Source organism: Schistocerca cancellata, chromosome 2, assembly GCF_023864275.1.
Source record: "Schistocerca cancellata isolate TAMUIC-IGC-003103 chromosome 2, iqSchCanc2.1, whole genome shotgun sequence".
Lineage (NCBI taxonomy): Eukaryota > Metazoa > Arthropoda > Insecta > Orthoptera > Acrididae > Schistocerca > Schistocerca cancellata.
Genome location: NC_064627.1, coordinates 518,998,897 through 519,020,780, shown reverse-complemented (window position 1 = coordinate 519,020,780; position 21,884 = coordinate 518,998,897).

The window sequence follows — 21,884 nt, the reverse complement described above, 5'->3', positions numbered from 1 at the left end:
TTTTTCAGCAATTTTTTCTAACTATGATAGTTATAAAGCTGAAATTTGGATAAATCTTCTCCTGAATGTCAAAACGTAGTGTACCGATTTTGAAAATGATTGAATAATATTTAATATCATTTATTTAGGTTCTTATAGGAGGTGAATGTAAGGTCGCTAGGAAGTGACACAGGAGCAGTTCTCACGCTGCCGTAGTAGCAGGTGTACATGACTCATTGGCTAGGACACAAGTGGCGGCTTCTTTCACAGCCTCTGGCTCTCCTTCGAACCAGTTAGCAGGAGAGATTCTGTAAAGTTTGGAAGGTAGGAGACCTGGTACTGGCGGAAGTAAAGCTGTGAGGAGGGGGCGTGAGTCGCTCTTGGGTAGCTCAGACGGTAGAGCACTTGCCCGCGAAAGGCAAAGGTCCCGAGTTCGAGTCTCGGTCCAGCACACAGTTTTAATCTGCCAGGAAGTTTCAATGCAGGGTACTGTGTGTTACGTTGCAGTCACATATCGTCATGCGATGTTTGATTAGTTCCTATTTCTTTATTTTTTTAACTCTGCTGCAAGGGGGTATGTGGCTTGTTAGTTCAGGAATAAAGCTTCAAAATTGTACTGAAGGAGACGAGCAAATCCGGGTGCGTGTCTCTGCACTCGGTGGCCGGTTGCAGCGCTCTCTGTGTTCGGGAAGTATCTCCCCAACGGACTGTGGTCTGCGGGATCCCGCGAGGCCAGGCCAGCCATGTGCTTTTGTCAGTACGGTTCGGCGTTCGCCTTTACAGCTTGTTCTAAGCCACCGAGGGTCCCTAGACAATAATTCCTCCTTTCTAAAAGTACCTTCCTGTAAGCCGTAGCCGTAAGCCGTAGCTACGTCGTGCACCGTGACAGAATTAGCTTCCTTTCATTCCAGACGTTGCCGTTCAATCAAATGTCATTTTACCTCTGCGCCACGTTGCGAAAGCCGCGACCAGTGCATGAGACACTGCTGTCAGCCAGTAGCAGTCTCTTCCATGTTAAGTAACTTTCTGTAAGCTGTAGTAGGAAATTTCGGCAAGATTCCCCTCCATTTACGCCAGTTTAGGGAACTTCTTGCTGATCACGATGGTAAAACGTGGGACCCTTCTCCACCATGTGATGTTTTTTGGCAAGGAAAGGAGCGAAGCTCTGAGATAACTACCGGTATGGCGGAATCCAGCAGCCCAGTCAGGATAAGAGATACGTCGGGTCCAACTTCGACTCGACCCGCTTGCTGAAATTTCGCACTTTGCGTTCATCTACATCTACATCATACTCCGCAAGCCACCTAATGGTGTGTGGCGGAGGGTACTTTCGGTACCACTATCTGATCCCTCCAACCCAGTTCCACTCGCGAATAGTGCGTGGGAAGAATGATTGTCGGTAAGTCTCTGTATTGGCTCTAATTTCTCGAATTTTCTCCCCGTGGTCAATACGCGAGATGTATGTGGGGGGAAGTAATATGTTATCTCACTCCTCCTGGAAAGTGCTGTCCAGAAATTTCAATAGTAAATCTCTCCGCGATGCACAACGCCTGTCTTATAACGTCTGCCAGTGGAGTTTGTTTAGCATTTAAGTGTCAGGAAGTAGTTTCAGAAAGTATTTGTATGGAGTGTGGCCATGTATGGAAGTGAAACGTGGACGATAAGTAGTTTAGACAAAAAGAGAATAGAAGCATTCGAAATGTGGTGCTACAGAAGAATGCTGATGATTAGATGGGTAGATCACATAATGAATAGGGAGATATTGACTAGAATTGGGGAGAAGAGAAATTTGTGGCACAACTTGACAAGAAGAAGGGATCGGTTGGTAGGACATATTCTGAGGCATCAAGGGATCGCTAATTTAGTACTAGAGGGCAGCGTGGAAGGTAAAAATCGTAGAGGGAGACCAAGAGAGGAATATACTAAGCAGATTCAGAAGGATGTAGGTTGCAGTAGGTACTGGGAGACGAAGAAACTTGCATAGGATAAAGTAGCATGGGGAGCGGCAGTCTCTGGACTGAAGACCGCAACAACAACAACAACAACAACAAACAAGAAAGCATTGCTGCATGGCCCCTCTCGCACGGAGTTTCAGTCCTCTCTCGGGCGCACGCGCCCGTGTGTGTGTGTGTGTGTGTGTGTGTGTGTGTGTGTGTTTGTTTCTTAGCATAAGTTAGTTTAAGTAGTGTGTAAGTATAGGGACTGACGACCTAAGCAGTTTGGTTCCTTAGGAATTCACACACATGCACACACACACCCACACCCACACACACACACACACACACACACACACACACACACACATACACATACAAGCGCGCACGCGCAAGAAAGCAGTGAGGCAGAATAAATTAATTAAGTACGAAATATGGTGACGACAAAGAAAAGTTCTCTTTCACAAAATTAAATATGGCTGTATTGAGAATATTATGATTTAATAAAGCTTTATAATTTCTGTATTTAAAGGTTCACTCATACAGGATAACTACCGCCAATTACTATTTTTTATGTCAGGTGCTGTCATTGGTTCCCCTGTTGTGTACTATATAATGTTTGTGCGGTGTTTGCTGGATATGCGAGTGTTTTATGTGGTCGCTATAATATTTTGGTGGTCACCAGAACATCTTTCGCATCAATGTGTATTTTAAGGGAAAAGTTTGAGGTTTATTTTATCGAGATTTTATGAATATTTTTGAATGTTAATCTCAGAGGGCTCTAAAATATTCTTGACTGTTCTGGATTTTAGGATACTGCAGAAAGTCTCTGAATTTTTAACGTTCTCGTATGTTTTGGAACATTTTCTGTATTCTATAAAGAAGTAATTGGCAGAGTACTTTATTTCAAATTAGGGTATTGTTTAGTGCGTGAGTGGACTTAACAGTAATGCAGAGTATTTCTGAGAATTCGAGAGAACGTTTTAGCGAAGCATTTAACAATTATACGGATTCTTGAATGTACATTTTTTTTACTATGTTCATTTGGCATGTCCGCAGAAAACAACTGAAAAAAAAAACACGCGAAGCGGGTCTTTTTCAGCTAGTGAATAGATGTAAAACAGGAAACACAAAACCACATATCACAAGCAGTCAACCTGATGAACGCTACTGAACGCTGCTTGCAGTTTTAGCCGAAATGCCAGTCATTTTATTATGCGGAATGTTACAAACAGCTGTGGCCACCCTTTCAAAAAATATTCGCGCAGGAGAAGAAAATATGTTATATGTACATGTGTCCAGAAACGTTTTATCTCCACGTTTGTGCTCACTTCCTACAGCTCATCAACACGTAATCATGGGTAACACATAGGAAAAGAACACATCAGTACTGTGTATTATAGTTTCCTAAATGAAATGTTCAAAATGCTTTCCGTTACCAGGGATACATGCACTAGCACGCCGTCGCATTGAATCCTTGATGCACTGGTATATCGCTGGAGAATTGCGGCAGGCCGTTGTGGCCGAGCGGTTCTAGGCGCTTCAGTCTGGAACCCAGCGACCGCTACAGTCGCAGGCTCGAAACCTGCCTCTGGCATGGATGTGTGTGATGTCCTTAGGTTAGTTAGGTTTAAGTAGTTCTATGCTCTAGGGCACTGATGACCACAAATGTTAAGTCCCCATAGTGCTCAGAGCCATTTGAACCATTTGGAGTATTGCTTATTGTTTCACAGCCTTATACAATTCGGGCACGAAGTCTCTATATATTTTGTATCGGGATTGCGTACACAGGAGCTTTCAAATGACCCCGCAGATAAAAGTCTGGTGGCCAAGTATTTACTCCACTTCTACCAATCCATCTCTCACTGAATTTGTTATTTAGAAGCCTATGAACGTGGACACTAAAATAAGGAGTAGTGCATTGTGCATGACGTACTCGTAAAGCCACGTGTTCTGGCAGAACTGGTACGGTATTCTCTAAGAAAGCATAGTTGGTTTCTCCGGAGAGCATGGGTGGAGGAACATGAGGCCCTAACAAACAGTCACCATTAATATTGGCAAGATCAAACTTTGACAGAAGATCTTTGCTACTGACGTGATTAGTAAGGACTCTCAACATTCTATACGTAGTGATGCAAATTTGCAATCTAATCGCGTTGAAACAATGCCTCAGACGTGAACTGCACATTTGCACCTATCGTGAGGGATGATACGCTGTTGAATGAACCATTCACAGAAGTAGGTCCGTACAGGAAAATCAGCTGCTGATAGCGTCTGCACACCTTGTGCACTGTACGAATAGAGCAGATTTTCATGCAGCACTTTTCAGACAGTCGTGTCGTCAATATTACTTGTTGCAGCTATCTGTGTTGCCCTGACACTTGCGTTTTCTTCAAATGCATAAAGTTGTCCCTCCTCCAGTTGAGATGGTGTCGTCCTCCTAGGTCTCCCCCAGCTGCGAGTCGCGGAATTAAACGTCCCATGGCCCCTAAGACGACGACCAGCGGTTTCACACATCCTCCTGTCGGGGCGCCATCATCCCGAAAATCTCTCCTGATGCAAACGTTGTGCGCCACGGTCGTTACCATATGCTGAACCGTTCAGAATATTGGCAACCGCCAACTCCGCTTTCGAGTACGTTCACATTGCAGTGTACCGGAAACCAAGTTCGTAATGAAGAATAAACAGTTGATGCTACGTGCTTGCACAGTCCGTGATAAACAATAAACAGTTGGATTGCAATTTGATGTTAGTAGAGTAATTAAGATTAATTGTATGTCAACAGAAGCGATGATGTGAGTCACTTGTCAAGTCAGTCGTGATGAGACTAAGAGGTACAACTTACTGACCAAACGCAACCAGGAGGGTATTTTGAACATCTCGTCAAAGAAACCTTTCATATAATGCCAATAAGTTCTATTGATGTGTGTTTCCCGTAAATAATGTGAGTGTGAAGAGAAGTGGGAAAAACATAGAAATAAAGCGTTTCCTGATCGAGGTCTATATAACACATTTTATTCCTCTGTTTGTGAAGACTATTTACTGAAAATTTGGCCTTACCTTATTGTTACATTTTTCTTAATGAACATTCGAAAACTATTGAAAAGGTGAGGACGATGATACAACTTTTCTGAATGTTGGTGATAAGTTTTCGCGAAAGTATTAAAGAAACGTACTACCATCGAGGACAAGGCGGCTGAAATCTGATGCAGTGTAAACGCCGTCAAGTGGCTCTCCCGTACCAGACTCCATCACCCTAGCGAACTTTTTACAGTTTACTCGTGTGCATTGCAGAACTAGCAGGAAACCAACAGTGCACTTCCGCTGAAACGTTCCCTGTGTGCACATATGTGCACCACTTGGCAGAAATTAAGCAATCTGCTTCTGTCTTGTGCATGTCAAAGAAGACTGTCAGAGGAGCGCTTCGGTTTAGGACCATAGACTTTGATCGCCGGAGTCCAGCTCTAAGGAGCTGTTCTAGTTAAGGCGTTTGTCAGCCCACACCATGGCACGAGACGTTGTGATATTATAAACGGTCGGCTCAGGGAGCGAGAGCTGACAAGGGAGCGTCAAAGTTGAGTTTCCGTAAGAGCAGGAATTTTGCGCCGCTTAGTACGTAATGGTCCAGGAGTAGTGCGTCGTCCCATGGACAATCACAACATAGTGGAGGCGTTTCCCGATAGAGAGCAGTGCGTAGTGCGCGAGCGCCACTTTACGTCAGGAGTGACAGGAAAGCTGTTCTGGGCGTGTCTAATGTGTCTTACACTACGTTGTAGTGACAAAGCAGCCGCAAGTAAGGTAAATTCCGTGTGCAAAATGGCTGCAAAGTTTGCTAAAAAGCTGCAAGTGCTTTTAAATGCCAAGTAAGATGAACTGTGAAGTGATGCAATGTCAAAAACATATTGCTGACTGTTTCTCTGCGCTTCGCTTAAGCTTGGAGCTTCTCCTTAGTCGTCACTATATGTTTACCTCACAGTGAACTCGCATTCGAGAGGACGACGGTGTAAACCCGTGTCCAGCGGTCCTGATTTATGTTTTTGGTGATTTCCCTGAATTGCATCAGGCAAATGCCGGGATAATTCCTTCATAAGAGCACGGCCGAATTCCTTTCCCATCATTGACAAAATCGGAGCTTGTGCTCTAATGACTTCGATCTCGATGGGACGTTAACCCCGATCATCCTTCATTTCTTCCTTCCTTCTCCCTTTAGTAACTGTACAGTATATTAACACGTTAGTTAAAGAAACAACACGCTGCTTGAAAATTCTTCCCACACGGCACAGTGGAATGAATGCTTAATGCACTTGCTGTTTCATATTCTAGGAAAACACAAAATAAAACGTATTTAAGTTTTTCGTTCCTGCCGACCCAAAAAGGCCCTGTCCACTTCATGGGGTGGAAAGCTCCTGCTCCTAGAAAAAAAACCGGCGTAACTGTCAGTGCAGCGACCGAACAACGAAGTGCTTGTCGAGATAAGCAGGATGATCAACGAACACGAGATTTTCCCCACAGCGTTAACGCAGGCATAGCTAAGGGGGTCAGATCAGATAGATATCACATACCTTACAAACATGACACAATAAAGCAAAACACACCATAAAAATTGCAGCGCTGGGACGAGTTCTTTGAAATTTAAGACATGGTTCTGTTGGAAGATGAAGAAAATTTAAAACTATCTAATTACAGATATTATACTAGGAAACAAACATTCATAACATTTAAACCTTCGGAACGACAACATCATATCTAGTATCAAATAAAGGCCGTAAATGGAGCTTCTCGTCGGGGACTGAATTGTAGGTGATATTGTTTCTGTCCAAAAGTTGAAATGATTTCTTACTAAGAACATAATTTTGAGATTAGCACTCCCATTGAAGAACGATCCAAATCTGTAGTACATTAACAGTTAACGTGAGGGCTCTACAGCATGAAGTAGTGCAGTAACAGCATACAGATAGGTTAGTTATGGAAGCTAAGAGGAAGAACACGTTTCCAGCAGTGAATAATGGTAGAGGTGAACAGCGGTGTGCACCGGATGTATACATCACATTGAAGGGGTAGATCATCAGAGAAGGTTCCGCATCAAAGCACAATGAAGGACAGCAGCTGCATATCGCATCGTCAGTACAGCAGGCAGCAGTGGCGTGTGAAAATGGCACCGGACGCACAGATCGTGTCGAGAGTCATCATGCAGACTCAACAAGAGTGGATTCACGTCGCAGCTGCGGTAGCAGCAGATGGCGGTTTCATATAATATCGTATCATTGTTCCGCCGATTTCTTCATGTCGCATACGCGCTAGCGGACCGCAGCTTCACGTTACAGTAGCAGACAGGGACGTCGCGATGCGGTACCAGATGACGGCTACACGTCACAAAAGCGGTTTGACACATTCCTGGGGTCAGATACATCACATGATCACACTGACAGAACCACAGGCACATAGACACAGGCAACAGAGCATGCACAATGTCGGCACTAGTACAGTGTATATCCACCTTTCGCAGCAATGCAGGCTGCTATTCTCCCATGGAGACGATCGTAGAGATGCTGGATGTAGTCCTGTGGAACGGCTTGCCATGCCATTTCCACCTGGTGCCTCAGTTGGACCAGCGTTCGTGCTGGACGTGCAGACCGCGTGAGACGACGCTTCATCCAGTCCCAAACATGCTCAATGGGGGACAGATCCGGAGATCTTGCTGGCCAGGGTAGTTGACTTACACCTTCTAGAGCACGTTGGGTGGCACGGGATACATGCGGACGTGCATTGTCCTGTTGGAACAGCAAGTTCCCTTGCCGGTCTAGGAATGGTAGAACGATGGGTTCGATGACGGTTTGGATGTACCGTGCACTATTCAGTGCCCCCTCGACGATCACCAGTGGTGTACGGCCAGTGTAGGAGATCGCTCCCCACACCATGATGCCGGGTGTTGGCCCTGTGTGCCTCGGTCGTATGCAGTCCTGATTGTGGCGCTCACCTGCACGGCGCCAAACACGCATACGACCATCATTGGCACCAAGGCAGAAGCGACTCTCATCGCTGAAGACGACACGTCTCCATTCGTCCCTCCATTCACGCCTGTCGCGACACCACTGGAGGCGGGCTGCACGATGTTGGGGCGTGAGCGGAAGACGGCCTAACGGTGTGCGGGACCGTAGCCCAGCTTCATGGAGACGGTTGCGAATGGTCCTCGCCGATACCCCAGGAGCAACAGTGTCCCTAATTTGCTGGGAAGTGGCTGTGCGGTCCCCTACGGCACTGTGTAGGATCCTACGGTCTTGGCGTGCATCCGTGCGTCGCTGCGGTCCGGTCCCAGGTCGACGGGCACGTGCACCTTCCGCCGACCACTGGCGACAACATCGATGTACTGTGGAGACCTCACGCCCCACGTGTTGAGCAATTCGGCGGTACGTCCACCCGGCCTCCCGCATGCCCACTATACGCCCTCGCTCAAAGTCCGTCAACTGCACATACGGTTCACGTCCACGCTGTCGCGGCATGCTACGAGTGTTAAAGACTGCGATGGAGCTCCGTATGCCACGGCAAACTGGCTGACACTGACGGCGGCGGTGCACAAATGCTGCGCAGCTAGCGCCATTCGACGGCCAACACCGCGGTTCCTGGTGTGTCCGCTGTGCCGTACGTGTGATCATTGCTTGTACAGCCCTCTCGCAGTGTCCGGAGCAAGTATGGTGGGTCTGACACACCGGTGTCAATGTGTTCTTTTTTCCATTTCTAGGAGTGTAGGAACCGGCAGTAGTTGGGGTGTTAAGTTCGTGTTTTGCAGATTGTTAGGCATAAAGAGAGGTATTAAGAAATCGTTCAGTGACTGAGGTTAAGACGGTGTAGAAAGTGAAACAATTATAGGAAATGTGTATTTAGAACCCGTGGTAAGAAATTCACTATCACTAATTTCAATCACTTTGAACGGGTTCAACAACACAGAGAAGACTTTACGTAGATTGGAATCAACATCTAGGAATATAGGCTAACTGGCAAGAGCTATCGGTACATGGAATGAAACTTCGGAGAGTCGAAAATCAAAGAAAGAGTGAATAAACTCAACACTAAATCCAGTGACTTAGTTTCATGAGTGTCGGGGATAAAATTGAAATCACTGTTACAGTGTTACTGAGGTTAATTAATAAAATGGGTGCGGTAAAAAAGGGATTATCAACAAAACTGGAAGCTGGAGAAAGTGATCCTGGGGACGAACTGAGACACAAGAATAAAAATGGAAGAAATATGAGATGGAAACATATGGAGCATTATAAACAACGAGTGTATGTGTAGTACAATGCAGTAATGGTATAAGACAGAACAATGAAAATATAAAAAGGTAGAAAAATAATTTAAAATAAACGATGAACAATGTTGCAGATGGGCAAGCGGGTTTCTTAGCGGGCCATTCCATGATCAGGGCCTGTGTACTAAAGCTTTTGAAGGGGAAAATAAATACGAAGCTGCGGATTATTTTGCAACATGCAATCACAAATTTATAACGGCTCTGAGTGATTCACCTAAAGTAAATAATGTGAAATGTCAGTTAGAAAGGGGAACTCAGATATGGGCTACTCGGCATGCTGAGCAATTTGCTGACTTTAAATCTGTAAGAGCCGATTCATGAAGGGTTGCCAGAATAATAAAAATAAATCATCTAAATTTGTATAACAGCAATAAGCCTTGTGATTTAGAAGGAGACATACAGCGCCAGTCGCTTTCGTGTGTTCGGTATATGGTCTTACCCCTTTGAGAAACCGTTGATGGCATGCTCACTGATTGCGAATTGGACGCAAAAGACTACGCAGTCACGCACCGTCTGTACACAGACAGGTCCAAACGCAGTGTATAGAAGCCATCAATCGACAAGCAGAGCAGACTTCGCCGGCCAGCTGCGAAGTTCGTCCCCTGCGTACATCGAAACCAACGCTTCGGATGGTCATTACGTGAATGAAAAGACTTAAACTCACTTAAGCTTGAACACTAGAAAAGATTTGTAAAGCTTGCCAGTTATTAGAGGTTTTCTTCGTACATCTGACGGTATGTACCGGTATCTGTTTGTCACTTCCATTGTAACGTGTAACTGAACCTAAGGGTTCGGTCCGCAGCTCGTGGTCGTGTGGTAGCGTTCTCGCTTCCCACGCCCGGGTTCCCGGATTCGATTCCCGGCGGGGTCAGGAAATTTCTCTGCTTCGTGATGAATGGGTGTTGTGTGATGTCCTTAGGTTAGTTAGGTTTAAGTAGTTCTAAGTTCTAGAGGACTGATGACCATAGAAGTTAAGTCCCATAGTGCTCAGAGCCATTTTGAACCTAAGGGTTCGAGTAAAGCACTGCAAACTGGCTCCTTTCATGATTCGTAATTTGAAATACCATATGTGACTCTTTTTACACTATTCCAAATAGCGTTAGGCCAGACCCAACTGCTGAGGTCATCGGTCCCTAGACTTACACACTACTTAAACTAACTTACACTAACTTACGCTAAGAACAACGCACACATCCATGCCCGAGGGAGGACTCGAACCTCCAACGATTGATTCTAGTAATTGATGGGAGCATCTGATGATTTCGTGAGGCTGAGAGCCTCGTCCATGTTTCACGCTTACATTAAGTGGATCTTCGGACTCGAGCGATAAGCCAAGGACTGTGATCTTTGGCATGTTCATGTTAACACCTGGAGAAGCATGAAATGCAGAGCAAAATCCAAACCAAAGTCTCTTTTCCATATTAACACCATATCTACTTCCTTATCCTGATTTTCGAGTCGTTTTGTACCAACCACAAAGTCAAAAAAATCTCAGCTTGAACCCCGTCTCCGTCTCGGCCCGCTAACAGCCGCTCACATCCCAGATATGGATGACGCGAAGTTCCACGTCACCTCGACCCTGACTGTGTGATCCACAGTAAGTATGTTGCAACCGCCGTCGGGCGGCATTAGCTTTTAATTAAATACTGGGGCAAGACAAGCACCTCAGTTTGCAAAATGATTTATGGAATGAGTTAAATCATAAAAGTATAAGTAATGTATGAGGAAATTTTGTGTTGCGTAACTAACTGCCCGCATCTCGTGGTCGTGCGGTAGCGTTCTCGCTTCCCACGCCCGGGTTCCCGGGTTCGATTCCCGGCGGGGTCAGGGATTTTCTCTGCCTCGTGATGGCTGAGTGTTGTGTGCTGTCCTTAGGTTGGTTAGGTTTAAGTAGTTCTAAGTTCTAGGGGACTGATGACCATAGATGTTAAGTCCCATAGTGCTCAGAGCCATATTTTCGTAACTAACTAAATTGATTCATTTAAATAGAGCATTGATAGAAATTTCTACATTGGAAATAAGGCTTGCAGCATCAATGCGGTTGGAACTTAAGCACAATCCTACCGATTCTGAAGAGATTACAAACATTGTCAAAAGAGAGTGTGTAGGGCGTTTTTTTGTAGGGCAAAACTGCCACAGCATACGGAAAACAAAAGCAATAAGAGAAATCATGACAGGAACAACACAGTAATAATAGTAATAATAATGTGCTCTGCAGGATATTCTTAAAATCATGTTAACGTCAAAACGGATCATATAGAGATCATCGAAATCACAGAGAATTCCAAATTGACCATGCAGCAATCTCTTATCCATATCACAGACAAATTAACGTTCCAGTCAGTAAGGGTGCGAACATAGAGCATTACCTGACAAGAACAAAAGTACGTTTAACCTTAGAGGTTGAAAGAAAAAAAAAAGAAAAAAGGGGAGATGTACAAAGCTCCAAATTTGACCCTAAGAAGATCCAACCATATTTCATGAAAGAACTAGAGCGAAAGGAGTAAAATATTGGCGACAAAAGCAAACTGACCTAAACAGCAGCAAAACTAACACTGCTGCAGAAAAGGTAGAAGCAGTCTCGGTGGAATGAGGAATAACATTATGGAATTCAATCTCGACAGGATGTATACAACAAGTGGAAGTGCAATAAGACCGAAGACAGCTACAAAACATTTCTGACAGCGAGGAAAGATAGCTAAATTAATCGGAAAGACCAAAAGAAAATATGTAAAGGATCAACTAATTGAAATTGAAGCCAAGTTAATCAGAAACACCAAAAGAAAATATGTAAAGGATCAAATACTTGAAACTGATATAACTTCGAAAAAAAACATGGCACAAAATTTCTACAAGAAGTTCGAAACGGACCTCATAGGATACATCGACGAAGTTTCTGCATCAAGAAAGAAAATTGCCAGTTGGCTCTAAATAATGAAGAAAACTGCAAGGCAGTTGCCATATACTTCAAAGCACTGCTTAACTGCCCAGAACCAACACAAAGGTCCCGCCATAAGAACTTGACAACATAATCCAAATTCCTTGCCGCTAGATGAAGAAGTAATATCCAGACAGATCAAAATACTCAAGAGCAATAAAACTTCGAGGTTAAATTGATTCATAGCAGAAATCTTGAAATCAGCAGGCTGAAACACCACGAAAGAATCACTGAAATAATGTAAGGCATTTGGCAAACAGAATTCCATGAAATTAGAAAACTGCGTAAATTCACCCTTCACACAAGAACAGAGACAAAACCGAAATAAATAACTGCCGGCGAATTTCACTAATGCCAAAGGCATCAGAAACGAGTGAAGCTACACATTAATGTTACCATCACCTATGTCAGATGTCAACGTGCAACAACCACTCACAGACGACAGTCCATTGCACTAGCAATGGAGGGTATGTACAGCATGTCGGGAGACGCAGTCGTTGTTATAATGGGGAAACGGAGCGATTTATGTGACGTCCAAAAGCGCATGATCATTGGCTTTCGGGCGATGCTGGGAAGCATTGCTGAAACGGATAAGTTTGTTAACTGTTCGCGTGCCGCAATGGTTAAAGTATATTGTGCATGGCAAAGTGCCACTGTCGAAAACTGTGGTGCACAACGAGTCATAGGTGACACAGGTGAACAACGGCTGCGGAGATATGTAGGGTCGAATAGACGTGCAACTATTGAGCAACTGAGAGCCCAAATGAACCAAGGGCCTACCAACAGAATCTCCTCAACGACCATTCACTGGACGTGGCAGTATATGGACCTCCGAAGCAGGCGCCTAGTTAAAAGAAAATGGCTCCAAGCACTATGGGACTTAACATATGAGGTCATCAGTCAGCTAGACTTAGAACTACTTAAACCTAACTAACCTATGGACATCACACACGTCCATGCCCGAGGCAGGATTCAAACCTGTGACCGTAACAGCAGCGTGGTTCCGGAGCGAAGAGCCTAGAACTGCTCGACCACAACGGCCGGCGTGCCTGGTTCATAAACACATGCTGACTGCTGTTCATTGGCGACCCAACCTGATATTTGCATGATTGAAGCTACACATCCAATGAGGACTGACAGGTAGCCTTTCCAGATAAATCACGTTTTATGCTCCATCGAACAGATGGGCGTTGGTGTGCACGGCGTGAAACTTATGAATGCAAACATTTTGCAACGATCATCGGAAGGGTCCACGCCAGAGGAGGGAGCGTTATGGTCTATGGAATGCTTTCACGACATTCCCTGGGTGATCTCATCATTCTGATAGGTACAATGGATCAACAGAAGTATGCATCTATCCTTTGGGACCATGTCCACCTCTACATGCAATTTGCTTTTCCTCGGCATGATGGCGTCTGCCAGCAGGACAATGCAACGTGCCTTAGAGCTCGCAGTGTATGAGCCTAGTTTGAAGAGCACCAGGTACTCCCGTGGCCACTCGTCGGATTTACATCCAGTCTACAATCTGTGAGACCACCCTGATCCGGCTGTACGCACCATGGATCATCAGCCGAGAAAGCTTGTGCACCCAGCCACGACGCTAGAGTCGGTGTGGCTCCACGTCAATGTTAGTACCTTCCAGACATCACTGACTGTCTTCCTGCACCTCTCGCAGCGGTCCTCTCTGGAAATGTGGTTATTCAGTGGTTTGACAAGCAGTGATTGGACAGAGTATATCTACCCCATGGGCCAGCATCAAGGAGATGCTGAAAAACCTGATGTGGCAGTCAGTTGAGGATACACGTGCATAAGACAGATATCCTGCGAAAGCCTACTTGTGAAGAGTATGTGGAGTGTGTGGGTGTATGCCTACGGAACTATTTGAAGTGGAATGATCATATAAAATTAATTGTTGGTAAGGCGGGTGCCAGGTTGAGATTCATTGGGAGAGTCCTTAGAAAATGTAGTCCATGAACAAAAGAGGTGGCTTACAAAACACTCGTTCAACCTACACTTGAGTATTGCTCATCAGTGTGGGATCCGTACCAGGTCGGGTTGACAGAGGAGATAGAGAAGATCCAAAGAAGTGCGGCGCGTTTTGTCACAGGGTTATCTGGTAAGCGTGATAGCGTTACGGAGATGTTTAGCAAACTCAAGCGGCAGACTCTGCAAGAGAGGCGCTCTGCATCGGGGTGTAACTTGCTGTCCAGGTTTCGAGAGGGTGCGTTTCTGGATGAAGCATCGAATATATTGCTTCCCCCTACTTACACCTCTCGAGCAGATCACGAATGTAAAATTAGAGAGATTCGAGAGCGCATGGAGGCTTTCCGCCAGTCGTTCTTCCCGCGAGCCATAAGCGACTGGAACAGGAAAGGGAGGTAATGACAGTGGCACGTCAAGTGCCCTCCACCACCGTTGGGTGGCTTGAGGAGTATAAATGTAGATGTAGATGTAGATGTAGATGTGAAGTGTCAAGATTCAGTATTTACTCCCTACTGTAAGAATATACAAAACGCTTATAAGTATCACACCCTTAGTGACTGCGAAGACAAGTTTAAATTAGCCACCTTCTCCATACCGGTACTGAAGCAATTACTTATCCTTCGATCCATATATGAAGGGAAGAGGAAAATGGGGAATATCTTCTGCTCTCCACTACACAGTCGTTTCAAAGTATAGATATGAATGCAAGACCCTTAGCATTTGAAAAAAATGTAGTCTGACAGTGCCCCATTTTTTTGAGACAGATATTTGTCATGGAGCAATTTGCAAGACCAAATATGGCTGTCCACAATCTACTCGCCATCCTGTACGAAATTAGTTCAGGAGGCTTACGTTGTAGTTTATAGTGTAGTGTTTGCGATGTAATTACTAAGAAAATATTCTTTCCAGCAGATAATATCGAATAGCCTTTATATTGAGCAGGGCCATGTCTCTACTCTGCTGTTTCGTTTATGGCGTGAAGTGATGGATGCACAGTTCATCCAATATAACACGTTGATGGACTAAAGACGTTCACTTTAGTTTAAAACTGTTCAGAGTTCGCTGAGAAACTTTTACATGCTGAGAAAAGTTGTTAAATATTCATGAAAATATCGTACACACTCTCTATCTCGTCACATGATTGTTGAATCAGACATTTTGTTTCCCTATCGCCTGTCATTAAATATTGAACAGTGCATTTTTCTGGTATTTTAATTTGTAGTTGTTGATTCATAATCTCATTCATCTTTAAGAGATATTCTTCTAATGAAAGTGACTAAAAGAGTAGATAAGTTGAAAGGAAACGTCCTCATCCCTGCTCCATGACTTTGTGACCTGTTGACCACAGATCCTCGTGTCTCACACAGTACATTCAACAACGAGTAGCCTTTATAAGAGGGTATCAGTGCAACACGCAGCCACATGTTTCTAATTGAAATTGACACAAGTAACCGCAAAGAATACATATATTGAAATGCCCGTAGTAAAAGGATGTTGCTCAATGTGCCTCTTCCACTTTTATAGATATATTCATTGAAGGCGGCACAGATTTTGCAAACGAGCATTATCGATTTCAAGCATCTATAGCCGCCGTTCTATTGCAATTCATCATGTGAGCAAGTGTGTTATCTCATTAATTACTGTTATTACACTGAATATTATGAAGCACTGCCTGCTCTATGTATTAACCTGTTTTCACTATCGGATTAATATCTCATACACTGCTGCTTATATGCGACATATCAATAAATGATTATCGCTAACCACCTACGTGTCTCGGAACCCGCAGCAAACGTTACTGTGCTTCATAACTCAAGCTATTTGTTGTTAATTCATTAGCGTGTGCTCCTCCATATATTATTTGCTCTTCGTTTCGGCTGGTATTCGCGTCGTGCACATACGTAACATCATCGACTGCACCCACACAAACACACCCACACACTCGCTTACCCCCTTCCCCCCACACACACGCCCGCTTCCCCTAACACCAATGAATTTGTGTATATATCATAGAACCAACAGAAAAAAAAATGATCGTAACCAAGTAAGTACTCATATGTTCCTAATAAATATCAAGGCAGATGAGAATGATGCTATTTTTGAAACCAAATCGTTCTTTCGTCTATAAAGATTAAAGTTAAATACTTGCACTGAATATCCTAATCTGAAATATGTCACTGAACAAACCATGACCCATATGTGCAAGTACAAATGATTAACCAACTTCCAAAAATGTTATAGGCTACACTAAATTATATTCATCATACCTGTCATTTCTTGAACGGTTTAAGATGTGAAGACGAGGTTTTAGGGAAATGATAGTAAGTTGTGGACACGTAATTTTGTTGTGTGGTTAATCCTTTTAACCGAGATATTGAAAAAACGCTTTTTCATATATGGAACGATATACATTTTAATGACATTCGATAGCTCTTGAATATAAGTCCAGGGAGGCTTTCATCTTTTGCCAGAGGTATTATGTCGATGTCGAAGTCGGCGCAGAGGTTTCTTCAGAGCCCCGAAATTGCGGTAATTGGAAGGCGCCAAGTCATGGGGATATGGTTGTTGTGGCAGTACCTGGAAACGCGTTTCAGCCACGGTTTTCCAACTCGCTTGGGGACGAGCGTTGTGGTATTGCAAGAGCGCTTTAAGTGACGGTGCACATTCTCCGGGCTCTGTGACCCATCGTCTTTGAATATTCACCGTATTAATATCCTCCTTCCACAGAAGCTATGTCGTCATTGGTGGTCACACTCTGGATGTCCGCTCATGTAATGATAGCAGTTGGGAAATTGGTATGTATTGCGCAGACATTACATTTCTAGTGGTTGTCCTGGCTTTTACGTTAGACTAAAGTACTACATACTTGCAACTGTATTTATGAGTGAAATGGCGCATCATAAATTACAGGAAAATATTATGCTGCATACAAGAACAAACTGCACTCTGAAACTGAAAAGTAACGAAAGGGTGTACCTCTCGTAAGTAAATAGACCGTTCATTGTTTTATTCATTGTTTTGGAACTAATGAGCAGTCACTAAACAGTGTAATACTGGTAAGATTTCATAGCACTAGGGATGTAGTAGAAAAGACATAGATGTAACTGTTTATATCTTTATATCTGTTTAAGTCTTTATCATCTGCTTTAATATAGGCTCCCATTTGCAATAGGTTAATGCTTGTCACTGGGTTGGCGAAGTTAAGGGCTATTCAAAAAGAGAATTGATACGAGTATCGCTCGTAACGATTATGACGAACAGTAATGAAACTAGGGTGTGGCAGCGTGGTCCGTATCCTGGACCTCCATCCCGTGGGGGAAAACAGGAGAAAAGAATCGAGTGCAAAAGTTAAGTAGAACAGGGAGAAGAAAGTGGAAAGAAGAAGAAGAAGACTGGAAAAGACCGAAGGCCACTATAGGGGCAAGGGAGCTGCGACGTATGAAAGAGCATCACGGTTAGATTTCAACTGCATTCTGTTGAGCAACAGTCCCTTGCTGGTACAGATGTGTTATTTGTTGTTTTAGACGTCTAAATGGAACTACTCAAGGTAAGCCAAATGAATCAACGCAACAAAAGTGTAACAGGTAAAGTATGTATCTGATTTTTTGTTTGTCATGGCTTCGCATTATGAATGAAACAATGAAAAAAAAATTGCTTTATTGTTGCAAGCTGTACGGTTTCTTCTGTGTATCTCGAGGGATTTTCGCCCGTAGATTGAATTGTGCCCGAAGAACAAACTCAGCGTTGCTCCTTATTTGATTGGCGCGGTCTGTGCGACACGTGAAGCTGAAAACGCGGAAAGTTCGTGTCTGGGAGCCCCTGCTGGGTCTGCAGCCAGCGACGCAGCCCAGGTGATCGATGGCCGCAGCGGCCAGGCAGGGCCTCGCGCCGCCGGCCGGCTGACCGACTGCCGCGTAAGGAAGTCGACAAATGTCTCGTCTCCGGCACCCAATCTCCCGCCCGTGCCGGAACACGAGTTTAAATTGCAAACACCGAAGCAGAAAATTGGATTTCTCGCGACATGTCTTATTTGATTACGCCGGCGGGTAAACCCAGCCGGGAAGGCAGAAAGGCGCCACACAGCAGTCGTCACGACGGGATTAGGGCTCGCCCTGCCCCACACCGCGATCCGCTAGCCGCCGCGGTCCCCTCCGCCTTCCTCAAGGCTTCTGTTCGCCTCTACTGCATTCCCACACTTCAGTTGCACCACTCTCCTTCCTCGTAATGTCATTATCTGTTAGGAATCCAGTCTGTTTATTGTCTACTCCATTAAGTTTCGGGAATGCAGCCGCATGAATTCTGCTTCTTCTTCTAATATTTCGGCTGTATACCTTTCAGCCATCTTCAGAGAGAGCCGTACGACTGACGCTCCAGCGCTCGCTCCATCCTTTTAAACTCGCAGACCGCGCCACTGCGCATGCGGCCACAGATAAACAAGGCGCCAGTGATGTTGATCGGCGGCAAAGACGTACAATATGCATGAGTTACGTCTGTGGCCGCGCAATCGATCCATGCTGGGAGGTCGATGTATTACTGGGAGCTGAACTGTAGCGACGTCTTTGTAATTTCAATATTGAAAGTGCCGGATTCCATGATTTATCTAATGTGAAACCGCTGTCTCTATTAATTATATTGTTCGTTAAGCGGATTTCTATGGCCTCTTTTACTACGGAGTCCCAGAAAGATGAAACAGAAGTCAGAATTTCGACATTTTCATATACCATAGAGTGACCAGACTCAATACAATGCTCTGCCACAGCCGATTTACTGGGTTGTAAGAGCCGGGTGTACCTGCTATGTTCCGTACACCTCTCTTGGACTGTACGATTCGTTTGTCCGATGTATGAGAGGCCACATTCACATGGTATCTTGTAAACTCCAGGCTTGCGGAGTAGTAAGTCATCTTTAACGGAACCCAGGAGTGCAGCCGTCTTCGCCGGTGGACGAAAAATCACTTTTACTTTATGTTTAGTGAGGATCCGTCCTATTTTGGATGAAAGGCTTCCCACATACGGCAGGAAAGCCATGGACTTAAATGTTTCCTCGTCATCTTCTGCATTCCTTACGGACACCTTAGGTTTTATTTGTAGTGCCTTACGTATCTGTTGTGGAGAATACCCGTTGTCCTCAAAAACTCTCTTCAGATGTAAAAGTTCGTCTTTTAAACTACTTTCATCAGATATGACGTGTGCTCGGTGTACCAAAGTTCTTAGAACACTACTCGTCTTCGAAGGATGGTGACAACTATTTGCATGTAAATATAAGTCCGTATGGGTCGGTTTCCGATATACTGCAAGACCCAAAGTGCCATCTTCTTTTCGCCGAACCAAGACATCCAAAAATGGAAGACATCCCTCATTTTCCACTTCCATTGTAAACTGAATTTGTCCATGGATGGAATTCAGATGGTTTAAGAAGCCCTGCAATTTGTCCTCGCCATGGGGCCACACTACAAAGGTATCATCAACGTACCTCCAAAAAACTGTAGGCTTCAAACTAGCAGACTCCAGGGCCTTCTCCTCGAAGTCCTCCATAAATAAATTGGCCACCAAGGGTGACAAAGGACTACCCATGGCGACACCGTCAGTCTGTTCAAAAAAGTCGTTATTAAATAAAAAGTATGTGGAGGTCATCACATGGTGAAACGAAGCTAAAATCTCCTTATCAAAACTTTTTCCAATGAGATCTAAAGATTCAGAGAGAGGTACCTTAGTAAATAGCGACACTACATCAAAGCTAACTAATAGATCGGAGGTGTTCACTTTCAAAGATTTTAATTTGCCAATGAAATCTGCAGAGTTCCTTATATGATGATCACATTTTCCCACAAGCGGCCTCAATAGTGACGCCAGGTGCTTGGCACAATCATAGTTTATTGTCTAAGTTACTAATGTCATTAATTTAACGAGAGCATATGACTATTAGATATAATTTCAAGTTGTGGGCAACCGCAGCTGAAGCAATCCATATTTCACAAATGAACTGGTTCCAGCTGTATGTGAACTTCACTTATAAGAACACGAACCATTTCTTGATGTGAAATGAGATGTAAAATGACTTTCTCAGGTGCACAAACGTCGTTAAAACATTAAACCCATTGGAGGGGAAGGAGGCGGACTCAACCTTCTCTAACCAAAATGCTGTTACCTGCAAGAAGCAGGGGAAGTTTCGTTCGTGACTCCCTGCTTGTTCCAGGTAACAGCATTTTATTTAGAGAAGGTTGTGTCCCCCAATTTCCCCGCCTATGGGTTTAGTGTTTTTATGACGTTTGTAGAACTGAAGATATGACTTGATATCACGAAACCGGTCGTGTTCCTATAAATAAGCATTAATATACAACTGGATCGGTTTATTTGACAAACATGTAACTAAAATTTTAATCATTGCTTAAATTTAGCAACTGTATAAATTTGAAGAGATTGAAAACAGTCAGCCAACCAGTTGCAAACGATAGATTTATTTAGCCCTAGACCTAGGCTTAGATATTTTTAAAAGTATCTAACCTAGGCCAAGGGCTACATAAACCTCTGGTTTGCTACTGGTTGGCTGATTTTTTTCAAACTCTTCAAACATATAACTATAAGTTTAACTCTTCTTGTTGTTCTTGGAAAAACACTAAATTCTTCCACTTGAAAATAACCAAACTTTGAAACGGGCTTTGTGAATACAACATTTTAAACAGATCAGATCAGATTCGCGGAGTGTAAGTGCAGTACTCGTTACGAACAAATCTTTGATCACACAGAATGAACGTCTCAAAAAAATGGCTCAAATGGCCCTGAGCACTATGGGACTTAGCTTCTAAGGTCATCAGTCGCCTAGAACTTAGAACTACTTAAACCTAATTAACCTAAGGACATCACACACATCCATGTCCGAGGCAGGATTCGAACCTGCGACCGTAGTGGTCGCTCAGTTCCAGACTGTAGCACCTAGAACCGCTCGGCTACCCCGGCCGGCATGAATGACTGAAATGCTCATTATTTTTGCCGGCGGGTTCTTAATATAGCTGGTCGCTGAGTTTGGCAACTTTAAACAACGATAACGCCGTTACGTCGAGAACAAGCGTAAGTGTACTCCAGGTTACATTTATTATTAGCTGGCCGCCTAAACATGGAAAAGTTGTAGGACAATGTAAAGAAATTTAAGTGAAGACTGAGACTAACAGATATTTAATTGCTCTAGTGACTGAAAAAATGACAACAAAAATTAATACAGAATAAAGTTCTCCAATACTCAAAACAAATTACAAAATGACCCTAACACAAGGGTGAGATACCAGAAAGTATGGGAGACTGTATAGAAAAATCGGAACAAGATCTGCTCACCTGGGCAACTCACGAATCAAAGTAAACGATACTACAAGATGCCTCAAATTATAATCAAACGAAGCAACAAAAGATGAGTGGCAAAGTAAGCAACCAGCGAGCTCCCTAGAATATGGATCACACTACTGTAATTGTGACATTCCTCAGAATCAACAAACTGTGTGCTCATTTGCACCTAATACAGCCAGAAGATAGTGGCCCTCATAGCGGGCGGCTGCCGGACCACAACGAAACATAGATCTCCCTCTACAACTCTCTACTTTCAAAATACTCTATATGGAGGATACAACTGAATGCTGTCGCCAATATGGTGGACGTGAATAATCCTTATTTAATGAAAAAAAAAAAAAAACAGAAAAATTCTGCAATAGCTTCGCACTCATGACGTACAAAGCGCCCCTTAACAACTAAGAATG